Below are 14,114 nucleotides of genomic sequence, written 5' to 3'. Positions count from 1 at the left end.
TTGCACCAACGAACATGAATCAAGTTTCATTCTGTTGCGGAAGGTCCATTCTTTGAAAAAAAAAAGCAAAAGTTCCGGTTTTCTCCCCAAAGTAGCTGTAGAAGAGGGGACAAACTTCACATTTTTATTTTTTTTCATTGAAATTGGGGGGATGCAGCCCCCGCCCGTAACCCCCCTGCGGTTGGAGCATCCAAATTTTACATGGTTGCATGCACCGATGTATTGCCTGCAAAACAAAAGTTATCCGAAGTATATTGGTCCTATAGTGCCAGAGTTGTTACGATTTTTCTCCATTATGTATACGAATTCAAATTTCCCGCTCAAAGCCTCGGCGACACTGGGCTTACTTTCGTCAGACCGTGCGGCGTACTAAGGGTTAAGTTTTTTTCCGCTATTTGAAGGAATCCATTTGTATTTGTCTATAGTACAGTCCCTCTCTCTCCCTTGAATTAGGGTTATCATTAAAAAGAAACAGGACATAATGTTCTAAATGTAAGACTTCAGTCACAAATGTAGGATGCAATAAATGTTTATGAAAATGCAACAGCTTGAAGGAATTATGATAAACACGTGAAATTTACAAGAAATGCAAATCAAGGTAAGACATGCAAATGATTTGAATTGCAGAGTGATTGCGCATGCCTGGGCCCAGCAGAGTAAAGGCCGAATCACACGAAATTGTAGGAATGCCCCAGTTGGCGCTGGACTGGCTACCCATTTGCTAGTTTTTGCCTCACACGACAGTGGCGTACGCAAAAGGGGGGGGTTTACGGGGTTTAAACCTCCCCCTTGAGCTTGTGATATATTATGAAAAATGCTGTGGAAAAAAAATTAAATTACCAATTTTTCAGAGTCAAAGATCTGGGACAATAATATTACTATTACTACTTCTACTACTACTACTACTACTACTACTACTACTAATAATAATAATAATAATAATAATAATAATTTGAATTATTATTTCCATGCAGCATGGAGAAAAGCACAGCATTCCAAACACACGCGTCTTTCAGAGTGATGCCTTGAAAATAAACACGAGTTTATGAGGTTAGGTTAGGGTAACTATGATTTAAAAGAGGAAAAAAGTTGTTTTGTATCTCAGTTGCAACAATGTTCAATACACTGCCGTACGCAGGATTTTTTTTTCGGGAGGGACTGGAATAGTAAATGTGGATATCACATGGCTTCGTTTTGGAGGGCAGGATGCATAATAAAATATTTCGTATTTTTGGAGCTTTTCAGTCTATTAAAATTGTATTCAAAGAGAAAAATGGTAATCGGGATTCACTTTAAAAGAGGTTTCGCATTTACACATTTTGATTTTTTAAAGTTCTTAACGGATTTTTATTTGAAAATTCTGATTTTCTCAAAATTTCGGTAGGAGCTGGAACACCATCGGCCACCCCTCTACATACGCCGGTGTTCAACGAACATGTATTTTTTTGTGTGTGTGTGAACAATGAGAATTATCTAAATAAAGTTCTTGATTCGTTGTAAGAGGCTAATGCATAGACAAAGGCTAGGCGGACAAGAATACAGTCACCAGTTCGCCTTCCCATTGGATTGTTTACCGCAGCACGTTTGAATGTCTTCTCTCTTTAAAATGTCTCACCTTGTTGACTAGACAATTATTCAAACGACAATAAGCTTAACTATTACAAAATGTTTTGTTGGTAAGAACAGCGAGACAATTCAGATGTGTATTATCAGGGACATTTATGCGGGAAAGATGCCGGAAAAATTACGACTAATTCCGGGAATCGAACCCGGTTCGCCCGCGTGGTTGTCAGACGGTCTACTGACCAGCTCCTTGGATGAGTTCCATACTTTGATTATTTCAATTTATTTTAATATATTTCTTGTATTTATGGATCTTCTTCACCCTTGAAATGTCTCACCTCGTTGACCAGACAATTATTTCGTAACAAAGAAACAAAAAAATGCTCCCAGGATAAAAATCGAATGACTAGAAAGTAATTTCGTTCTATTGTTTTCATAAATACTATATTTATGTAGATCTCTACTACTTAATAGTAGTAGTAGTGGTATTAGTAGTATTATTAGTATTAATTTAGCTAATTAATTAATTGTAAGTATTATTAATTAATTGTGATTATTATTATTTAATTAAAGTATAATAAAACAATGGTAATGTGAATTTGGAAAACAGTTTTAGAAATAACACCCCCCTTGATGAAATCCTGCGTACGCTACTGTCACACGTTACTTGTTGCAGTGCTTGTCCCATAAGGCATTGCGCAGAGCAGACAATCTAAAAAGATGGAGGAGCAATTTGATGAACGTTGTAGGAGAATTACTGCTTTATTAAAAATTAAAAGAGAAAAGTATGGAATAGAAACTGGCTCGAAAGAAATATGGTAACCAATGCGTACTGAACAAGCTTTTTAATGAACCTTAGTATGCATATTCATACATGAAGTTCGCAGGATTCATTCATAAAAAAAAATATTTTGTTCAACTAAATATATCAAACATTTAATACACTTGTAATATAAGGATTTCATTATCGGCTAATCATATTTGTCACGCACACATCTCATCTCTTTGCATATAAATACCTGAATATTAATGAACGGAACACGAATGTACATCATCTGTTACTTTTTGTTTCATCAAGAAGCGTACAAAAACAACCAACACTCGGAGAGCATAGACAAAAGACTTTCCTTCGGCAAACTCACAGATTATCTTCACATGAGCAAACGCCGCTCTGATTGGCTGTTCCACAGAATCCAGTCGAGGAAAGCCATTTGCAATTTGAACAAAGGATTGCTTTGCGGCGGATTCCCTTGACCTAAAACCATCAACGCCCCAGGCTACAATGTCATGGACGTCCTCAGGATTATTTCCAGGTAGGCGCAAACAAGATAATCTTTTTTCCGGGTGTGGTGGACAAACGAGGCTTATTTCACCCCATAATAGTGTTGCCTTTAAAAAAAACACTTTTTCAGATTGAAGTTATCAAGTTTCTGCAATACCCTAACCATAATTAACAAAATTACTGTGACTGAAATAAAAAATATATGTGTAATATACATGTGTATAAGTTTATGGTAACACCCTTTTTCCAGGGGGGCGTGGCCCCCACTTGCACCCCCACACTTCCGGACGCCCATGGGCTCGTGAACACAGACAATGGCGTGCGGATTGGCAACATGTTGTGTTTTCGGACGAGTCCTTGTTGGGTTATGATGATGGCCGCATACGCATTAGACGATATCGTGCATTGTCCAGTGTCATAACGGCAGGTGTGATGGTGTGGGATGCCGTTTGGTCTATTCACCATATCGACTGGTACGAATTGAGGGCACACTCTACAGCAACCGCTACATCAGGCAAGATGTAGAGTCAGAAGTCGTACCTGTCATTTAGGGCACTCCTGACTCTATATTCCAGCAGAACAATGCCCGACCACATGTTGCCAGGAATATTCAAGCCTTCTTCGCAGCACGACAGAAACCGCTTCTTCTCTGGCCAGCACGGTCGCCAGAAACGTCACCTATTGAACATGTCTTGGATATGGTCGCTAGGCAACTATTTCGTCGAAGTCCTCCAGCAGCCCGTACAAATCAAGTATGGAGTCGTATACGAGCAGAGTAGTAGGCAAGTCACCAGAAAAAAAGAAAGAAAAAAAAATGATTCGATACCACGACGTACAGCAGCTCTTCATGCAGCTAGTCGAGGCTTCATAATTTACTGATTTTTTTTTAAATGTAATATTGTTGCATTGTAATGATTTATGTATGTCACTATTAATAACATATGAAATAAATTTCATTCGATCCGCATGATTCCTTCCTGGTGTTGCAATTTTCACAAAAATAGAGCATATTGTTTAAATTACTCAACCTACGTAATAATAACTCCTTTACATGTATGTGCTATGTTATATCTAACATAATATAAAATCAGGCCTCCCCGATGGCGCAGTGGTTGCGTCGTCGCCTTGTAATTAAGGGGTCCCTTGTTCGATACCTGGTGGAGGCACATAGTCAGGCCCGTTGCTAGAATTGATCTCCAGGGTGGGCTCACGGGTTATCAGGGGAGGCTTTGTAAACCAAGTCCATTTTTAAAAATAATATTAAAAGAAGGTAAATTAATTGTGTGTGTGCAGGGGTGTGCTCATTCATTTATAAATATCATATAGCCTACTACACAAATACTACATTTTTCTATATCTTTTAAAACACCTCTTGAAGTGTTAATTGACTGATACTGAAATTATCCCTTACACACCCCATACTATTTTAGATGATACAGATATGTATATCACACACAAAAAACGCGCAATATTTAATCACAGTGCCTACAGTATATTCCACCCCCGGCCAAAGCAATTAAACTGCCCTTCCTTCCAAAACTTGGGAGCTGTTGTTGACATTTGACGGAGATGCGGAGGGAACTTGCATTATGACATCGATGTCATAGATTTCTGTCTAAACGGGAGGTTGCAACAGAGACAGTGAAGGTACAGATAAAGAAGCTCCCATATGAAAGAACTTTCTGAAGTCTAGAGAATATTCTAAATACTTGCAGCTACTTCTGCTCATAAACAAAATGAGCGAATGTAATAGATACTGTTCATATTCTGTGGATTTATCCTTAAAGTTGTGAATTTTCACTCTTCACTGCAAACAAATTATGCAAAATAGTTTACCTAATGTAAAGGGGGACTGATGGTAGTGCCAGGGGGGGCTGAAGGCAGTTCCAGGGGGGCTGAGCCCCCCTCCCCTGGCCCCTGCCTGGCTACGGGCCTGCACATAGTGTTCGGATTCCACTTTAAACTATCGCGCTGCGACGCCAAGGGTCCCGGGTTCGAATCCCGGTCGGGCTTGGTTGTTTGTGAATGTTCATTCATCAATTTCATCATTTCATCACTCATCCCCATCTTCGCAAATTAGCCAAGAGGCACAAAACGCGAAGTAAAATAAACTAAATCAAATCAAAATCAAATCAAATCCACTTTAAACTGTAGGTCCAGTTTCGATTAGCCTTACTGTGCATAAAGTGTACTTAAAACACCTAATCAATAATAGAAACTCCTACAAAATATGTGGAATCGACCAGCTAACTACTCGACGTAAAATAATACTCTATAAATCAGTTCAAAAATACTACATTTTTGTATGATTACATAATTTGATTGATTTTGGTGTTTTTTAAGTCCACTTTATGCACAGTAAGGCTAATCGGGACTGGACCTACAATTTAAAGTGGGATCCGAACCACTATGTGCCTCCACCGGGTATCGAACCCGGGACCCCTTGATTACAAGGCAACGACGTTACTACCACTGCGCCATCGGGGAGGCCCCTCGATTACATAAATTATCACAGCAATTTGCATATTCAATTGGAGTCCCCTTTTATCATAAAACATTTCATTTTTTTCCTATGTTCTCCACATACCAGGCTGTATAGTGATAATGTACTTCAAGGGACCAAACATTTCCGTGTTTCTACAACTGAAAGAAGCATTTGTTTAAACAAGTCATGCGATGCTCATAATGTTTATGATTTTTTAAAAAAAAATCTTACCGAGCACACGATAATCATGGACAATCAAGAGTAGAATCAAAAAATACTTTTCCAGGGAGGACAGTGCTTTTCTAAAATAATTTGAAAAAAAGAATAACATTTATTTTATTTTCCACGTAAAAAGCACTGAACAAAATAGAACATTTTCGCCACTAGTTTTCCAGCTGGGCAAGACTCTTTCCCCCTTCTGTATACGCCCATGACTGAATGTATGGCATGCCCCGGATACATTCGAAAACAACGTTTCACTAGACAACTACAAAAAAAACGCAAAACCATGTAAATAAGCAAATGTATGGAAACGGGAATACCTGTCGCATCTATATTTTCTTCTTCCACATCGAGTACCAGACAATCAACCAGGGTGACCAGAATCCCAAGGTCATAAAGGTCAGCCACTCGACTCCGAATTTGATGCGGTTCATGGGTTTCCATGGCATTGCCTTAAAAAGAGAAGGGAAAGAACAATAACCTACCTCGGTCATTCATTAAGTAATTTTTAGTATGACATGTTCTTTTAGTAACAAGAACACGGTTTAACTAAAACACCAAATAATAAGTTCACATGAAGACTTGAAAGCATTCACGTGATGCCTCTTAGGGTATTGGGTAATATCTATCTGTTAGTTCGTCAAATAAAAATCAAAGTTAAGTTTTCACTAAGAAAAAGGAAGTCTATGTTACTTCTTTGCAAACTAAATACTTATATGCCTAACATATAATCCATTTCACTCAAATAAATTAAACTTCTTATATTCAACTTGATCACTCTATTAAAACCAAGGTTATTACAAGTATAAGGTTGGGTCAATCCGTTGTTTACTCGGATGACGAAACGACGGTAAGAGGTGAATTTATCCATGAAACGAATTCCAAATCTATGCGCTAGTGTTGCACTATGCAGATAGGAAACCATGCCAGAAACTGAACACACGAAATGGAGTACAGAATGATCATTTCCTGATGTAAGATGTTTTCTTCGTTATAAGCAATAAACGGGCCTTCGAAAAGGCTGGTGAAAAAGAGTGATCCTATGTTTTGGGGAAATACATATATTTGAATTCATTCCAAAAACAGGTCGTGTAAATTTATTTCATAGTAAGATTAATAATTATAATTGCAAATTAAAAATTATTATATCCTGATCAATTACAAGTAAATTTGTGTGTTGTATGTAATACAAATCTCAGTTACATGTTAGTGCAAAAATGTTTAAGTTCAACCAGTGCTAAGTACGAACCTAGCTGATTGAACATGTTGATTACATGCATGGATGTGGACCACATTACTATTAATATTCCTTTATTTAACACGAGATAAAAATATTGGGATTTTTATGCCCATATTTTTGTGCACACGTTATCGGAAATTGTGTAGTTAGATGTGTGTAGGACACGTATTTGTTTTCTAGCCATACAGGATATTCAGTTCCTTCTTCAATAACATAGGCCTATTATGTTCCAGCTGTATATCATTTTGGTAAACGTTACGTCAAATAAATATAATGTCCAACAATGAAGTTTTACGACTTCATTAAATTTGAATAGCCTATTTCACAAATATATTGTGGATAATTTTGAACCTTTTTACTTAATATTAACAATGGATATTATATTATACCTTTGTAGAATATATCTATCAAAAACAGCAAAATATTTTTCATTATTGTGATGATGTGAATAAACTATTTAAAATGTTTTACCTCAAAGTAGCATTTAAGGTGTATGGAAATTTAAGAAGGAAAATCTGTAGACAAGGTATTAAAGTGAAAATCAAAGACTGCACAATCAGTCATTGCATTTCGTGTAAGATATTTGTTTTCTTTTCATTGACGCTCTGCATGGAAGAGTAACAAAGCGAGACATTTTATCCTAACCTGTTCAAAATGTAACAAGTGGTTCGGATCCCACTTTAAATTCTAGATCCAGTCCCGATCAGCTCATATGTGCGTAAAGTGGACTTGAAACAAAAAAATATATAAAATTCCTTCATGGATTAATTACTACTCTCGAATTCGAAATTTTGTCCAAGTTTATATTACAGTGTGATTATATTTTCATTATACATACATCTATTTTACCTGACATAATTTCGGCACACGTCTATGTCAGTTGCAAGTAAATTATCGTGTTTAGGAATTAATGAAACACTGGCTGATATTCTTAAAACTTATGCCTTGTACTGAAAAACAACTTGCATCAAGAATTGTCTATTGATTTTTACCATTAGGTAGCTTGCCTACCGATAAGGAATATTAAAGGGATTTTAGAACAAAAAATGCAATCTTCTCCTGGTTGTACAGTACGTACGTACATGAGGCCTCCTGTGTTCTGTTGCTTTTTGCTCTGGATTTATTGAAATAAGTTGCTTTAATTAATATTTTCAACCAGTTTCATTTCCAGAGTGATCGTAAATCCCTTTCCATAGGCTTGAATTATTGGGTTAGGTCACTTAAGTTTGGTATTCTTAGCATCCAGGCGTTTCAATTAGGTTAGAGTAGACTAGTTAAGTTCGTTGCATATTTGTACAGTCACGGACACTTCTGGGTTATAACTAGGGAACGGAACTTTATGTGCTAAAAAACTCAGAAATATTAATTTTTTTATGTGTCATAAATGTTGAAAATATGTGATAAAAGCAGGAAAATATGTGACAAAAATAAAAACATTTGGTAACGAAAACAAACTATAACATGCATTTTAAACACCTGAAATTAGTTTCTAAATGATTACCTCCTAGCGAGCTATTTTTTGGAAGAGTTGCAGTGATCACCATAGTTTTTTCCAAATTCTCCATTGTAAATCTATGACGATTATCTCTAAAAAGCATCTTATATTGTGAGAAAGATCGCTCCACATCACAAGAAACAATTCTTGCATATTTGAAGCACGAAATGTCACTAACGCTGAAGTTTTCCAAATCTCTACTTCACCTCCTTCCAAAACACATGCAATTTGGCACAATGTTTGAAAACCTTGGTTTTTCCCCAAACATTCTGTACATTTAGACATTTAGATCCAGTGAGTTCTTTCAGTTTCGTTTCTACTATACGGACTTCACCAATGGAAGCTGCCAAAGTGTTCGCGGACGATTCAAGCTTTCATATGGAATTAGAGAGAATGGACAGGTTTGTTGAGATGTATGCCAATTCAACTTTTAAGGAGGGCTCCATCAACAGTTTTTGCAGAATTCTTCTTTGTCAAGATCATTTACAACAGATACAATTTTTTCAAAGTTCTGGGCATAACATCTGCATCCAACCAAGTGCCCCATCGCGTAACTACAGGTGTAGGGGGAAGGGGAACCTCAGGACATTTTTGTTTAAAAATGTCTATTCTTCTAGGCGACTTGATAAAAACTTTCTTCCCATTTGAAACCAGTTTATCGACATTGGGATAAAGAGCTCTTATCTTTTCATATATTCTATGCAACGCATGAGCGTGTACCATTTTGGGGTAGCTAACGGCAAGACCACTGCATGTAAGCTGCAGCATTTGTCAAGAGAAGAACATTGTCAAATTTTATGCCTTCCGGCCACAATAGCTGCATTGCTTCATTAAAAAGCCTTGCTATCGTTACGTGTAGCCAGGCCCAGCTACTTACAGCTATTTTCTCCCAATAGGATCGTAGGTGAGGCGCCAGAAGTCTGCCAGCGAGGGTGTTCAAAGACTCACCCCCTCCTCCCCCTCTAAAACAAACCTAGCACTCTCGATATGAAAGAGGTGCGGAGAAGAAACATTTTTCCTTCGAGGATTTCGAGGTAGATGAAGTCAATGAGCGATTTTATGTATTTAAAATGAAAATTCGCAAAATATGTATTTACACGGAAAACTGGAAAATATGTGCTTTTATGTAAAAGAAAATTTGCTGTGTTGACATATAAGGCTATGATCAGAATTTTGGCAAAAATGAGGGTCTCTATCTTATCGCAGAAAAAAACATTTATTTACCTAAAGTTCCTTTCCCTAGTTATAACAATTCCATTAACTTTCAATGGAATCGTTACAACCCAGAAGTGTCCATGACTGTACACTCTCACTCTTTGTCTGAACGTGTGTGTGCACGAACAATCTTTAATGAGAAAAATGCTTTTAAAGTACTAAAACCTATGACCACGGTAACTTGTGTAGCCAAATATTTGCCATATTTATCGAAAATTAAAAATTTCTGCACATTACACACGAGAATTGAGTTTTCAAAGTTTGCAAGCTTATTTAAAACGAATTCCAATCTTTCTCTTTCCCAATCCTCCTGTACGTTATATTTTCAAAAATTATCTTAAATACGGAACTCGAACACGCAAATTTTTATTACATAGCAATTAACTATATATAAAACGCTGAGAATTTTTAAAAGGATTCAGAGAAAGATTCAAATGTTTGATACAGTTTTAAGTAATTTGAAAAATAAAGGTAGACTATGCAGAACTATTAAGTTTGGATTCAACGTTTATCAATGTCATTTACATATTTTCAAATGTCCTTGGAGTTGAAGTGAACATTCTGAATTAATAAGAAAAAGGACGATTAGGTCAGAAAACTAAATACATACGCTTTTATAATGCTCTGTGTTAAATGTTGATTATACTGGACTAATCCTGTGACGTCACAGAAGCTGATGTGAAGCTCGTAATATTTCGGAAACTCATTTACAGTTTTTGGCTTCAGATAAATTGAATACACCGACGGTTATATATTATACATAACATGAAATAAACATTAATTTCCCGATGTTAAAAACGAGCAATAAGATTTTTTCGGTTCAATATTTTTATAATATAAACACAAAATGCAATATTCTACATTTGATTTTGTGAAGTTTAGTAAATCACTATAAGTTTCATGTTTGTCGCGAACTAATCGCCTGTTACTTGTCCATAGTCTTGTAACTTACAGTTGCAGTCCAACTGTTTCATTACTCTAGTGACTTACACATTAGCTTTTCCACAGCCTACAGTACGCATTCTAATATAGACATTGTTCTTGTTCTGGTGTTTAATATCTGCATATTGCAACACCGTCGTTCTGCACTTCACGTGACTTCACATTGAAGTGATACATTCATTTGACCGGTTTGACGTCATCGCACGCAAAAACTTCAACCGTTACTATGGATATGGACCCGGGCTGATTAAAACTCCAAGCCTGATCTTCAAGACAAGTAGTATAAAAGTATATACTACTGGCACACTTATAGCGTAGAAAAGAAGAGGTTATTTGATTAAACAGCCCGATTTGCCCACACTTAAAATTATGCCAAGATGCCCATATTCCCCAATTCTTCAAGTGTGATATGCTCTTAATTCTAAGAATTTTGAATCCTAGTGTAGAAAAGAAGAGTTCATATGCCCCGATTTGCCCACACTTAAAATTATGTCAAGAGGGGGCATATAGCCCAATCGGCCATGTGTGTACATATTTAAATCTAAAGAATTTTGAATTCTAGTGTAGAAAAGAAGAACTCCCCTCAGACAGATTTGCCCATGTGTGTAAAAGCTACATCTCTCAGTTTGTTGTCCATAAACTTGTCAAAAATATGCCCCCCCTTGATATTGTTTTGGCTACACTTAAAAACTAAGGCAAAAAGCTTATATTCTCATACTCTACAACTTACAGATCAATACAATAGGACAAGGGCAGGCAAGCAAAATGGTTTCATGTTTTTTCTAATCTTTGATCAGTTTCATGTCCCGGCCAGCAATAAATTATGCACGCCTGGGAGATTTTATATGCTTGCATGCATGAGATAAAATCTACACTGTGCCCTTTCAGGGAAAATTGCCATGCCATCATGTTATTAACTCCAATTTACTGGAAGAGCATAAAACTTCGCTCTTGCATGTTGTCATATATGCCTGAATTGGATTCAGGTTTTGCCTTGTTCTGATAATATATACCCGAGTGAGACTTACAGAATATTCATTGCACAGTTCAAAGTCCAACTTTGAATTGTATTTAGCTGATATAGAGCTCATAACTCCTGGGTTCTGATATTCAATGTGTATTGCATGTGGACATAGTCCCATGGCTTATTGCCTTGTAAACAAGAGCTCTGGGTTTGAGTCCTGGTAAAATGTGAGGCCTCCCCTGATGGCAAAGTGTTAATATTGTTGCCTTGTAAACAAGAGCTCTGGGTTTGAGTCCTGGTAAAATGTGAGGCCTCCCCTGATTGCAAAGTGTTAATATTGTTGCCTTGTAAACAAGAGCTCTGGGTTTGAGTCCTGGTAAAATGTGAGGCCTCCCCTGATGGCAAAGTGTTAATATTGTTGCCTTGTAAACAAGAGCTCTGGGTTTGAGGCCTGATACAATGTGTAAGATTGAAATACATGTGGCAAAATAATATCTCCACAAGTGAGATTTTGAGAATATTCACTGCTAGTTGATATACAACTGATAGCTCCCAGATCTGAAACCTGGTAAAGTGTGTTATACAACAGCATAATAGAGCAAAATTATTTTATATTGGGGATCACCAGAGCCTAGTTATTGCTGTTGTCTGGGTATAAAAGCATCAGCTCAGCCACTAACTGCTGAACCCAACTGATATTTTTTATTAAGTATAGAGTTTTGATTTGAACCCCAAGAAATCTTATATAATAAACAACAACAAAAATGCCAAATCAAAAATATTGTAATCAATGCAATAAGAATATATCCAGCCCCAATTGGGTTAAGCACCAAAAGGATTGTAATCCAGACAAATGCAGAATTCTCACAAAAATATGCCCAAAATGCCATAGAAAATATAGCATGGAATATTTCACTTATACTTGTTCTGCACAGTCATCAACATTTCCAAACAAAATTGATTGGAAATATTTGTGTGATTGCCCTGTATAACTTAGATTGCAAGGCCATATTTTGTAATTTTCTAGACCAGGAGCTAGACCCTGTACACCAGAAACAGGCTATAAAGTGCCTCTCCACAAATTATGTGAGCATCATGGAGCACACAATACATTTTACAATTTTGAGAATCTCAATTTAAATTCAGGAACAAGAGATTTGGATTTGATGTATTTGGAAATATCCCTTCTTTCAAAAAATGTTTGCATCTTGAATCAACCTGCAAACAACATTACATGTTAGGCTGGGCTATCTCAACAGCAGAGGCATGCAGCTTAGTGGTTTCCCGCACTCACATTCTGTAAATATATTCTATGATTTTATTATCCTATTAAAGCACCCAATGCTGCAATTTTTAAATTTTTGCTGTGTATGCATCAAAAGATTGCAGGTGATGATTGAAATCTGCACCACTATATACCACTGTCTGTTGTAACAAATTCTGACCTATGGTCAATTATATAAATTAATTTATAACAGTTAATAGGTGGTGTAGATTCAGGCCAGGTTGCAGCTTCATATAAGTATTGTACAGTTGTAGGTGTGATTTTCCAAGCTGTGTTATATTCTGCATGTCTTGGGCAATCCATATGCACTTAAACTAATTTATGCACTTGGCCTAATGTGATTCATCAGGTTGAAAATATTCACTTGGCCTAATGGGATTGCACTGGGGTTCTTGCATGCCGTATAAAATCAATTTATTGATGTTTCTGAGCAGTTTCACAGGGATTGTACCTATTCTATGAGCTTATAATTTTATACATGGGAAAATATTTATACACTTGTAAGCAGTTGAACTCTGAAGTATAACCTGCCTGCTGTATAATTTAAGTCTATATGTTTACACCACTGTACAGTTGTTGAAAATTTCTAATAATCAAATATACAACAGCCAGAAGATCTGAGTACACACAAAACATAGAGAATTGTACATGTATAACATCTGCATGTTCAAAAACATGTACAACAGCCAGGAGAGTTCAAATCTCAACCCCCCGTGCCTGTCACATGCATTATTTTTGAGTTATTCAAGTTTGTAGGTATAATTATAGGTTTTTGAAAAAATTATACAGACACAAAACATAGAGAATTGTACATGTTTAACATCTGAAAAGATTCCAGGTCTCCATCACCTATAGTTTCTGAGATAATCAAATTTGAAAAAAATTATCGATTTTTTGAAATTTTTAGTATGTTGTTCAGTGGTGCCTAACAAACATATATTTGCTTGTTAGAGCCCCCTAACATGCATAGTTCTCAAAATATTAACAACTTTGTTAATATTGGACTTTCTGAAAAATTCTATTTATAGAACAGACATAAATTGGACATTTGCAGCTTAAATATTGCATCTATCAAAAAAATTATAGAGACCTAAAATGTAGAGAATCATGCATAGAATCCCCCTGAAAAAAATTCAAGTCTCTAGGCCCTATAGTTTTTGAGAAATCACAAAATCAAAAAATATCGATTTTTTTCAAAAAACTTCTAAACAGCATCCAGAATTGAAATAAACAACTCCCATGCCTCTATCTTGAAAAATAGGCAAGTTATTCAAGATCTAGAGAACAACAAGATATTTTGAAAAATTTATAGAGATCAAAAAGTTGCATCTTGAAATGCCCATGAGAAATCACCAAGCCCCATGTCTCTAGCATTCATGGTTCCAGAGATAATCAAAATTCAAAAAATTATCGATTTTTTC

General features: G+C 36.3%; 1 long non-coding RNA gene across 1 annotated transcript in view; it reads right to left on the bottom strand.

The window, feature by feature from the left end:
• Positions 1 to 14,114, bottom strand: part of LOC146004490 (uncharacterized) — a 28,438-nt gene that overhangs the window by 2,176 nt on the left and 12,148 nt on the right. Inside the window, exon 2 of the long non-coding RNA XR_014443931.1 lies at positions 5,873 to 6,004. This is a non-coding gene — a long non-coding RNA (uncharacterized LOC146004490). The remainder of the gene's footprint in view (positions 1 to 5,872; positions 6,005 to 14,114) is intronic.

This window comes from Lepisma saccharinum, chromosome 21 (assembly GCF_977018435.1).
Source record: "Lepisma saccharinum chromosome 21, izLepSacc3.1, whole genome shotgun sequence".
NCBI lineage: Eukaryota > Metazoa > Arthropoda > Insecta > Zygentoma > Lepismatidae > Lepisma > Lepisma saccharinum.
This window is presented reverse-complemented; position numbering and strand designations above follow the sequence as displayed.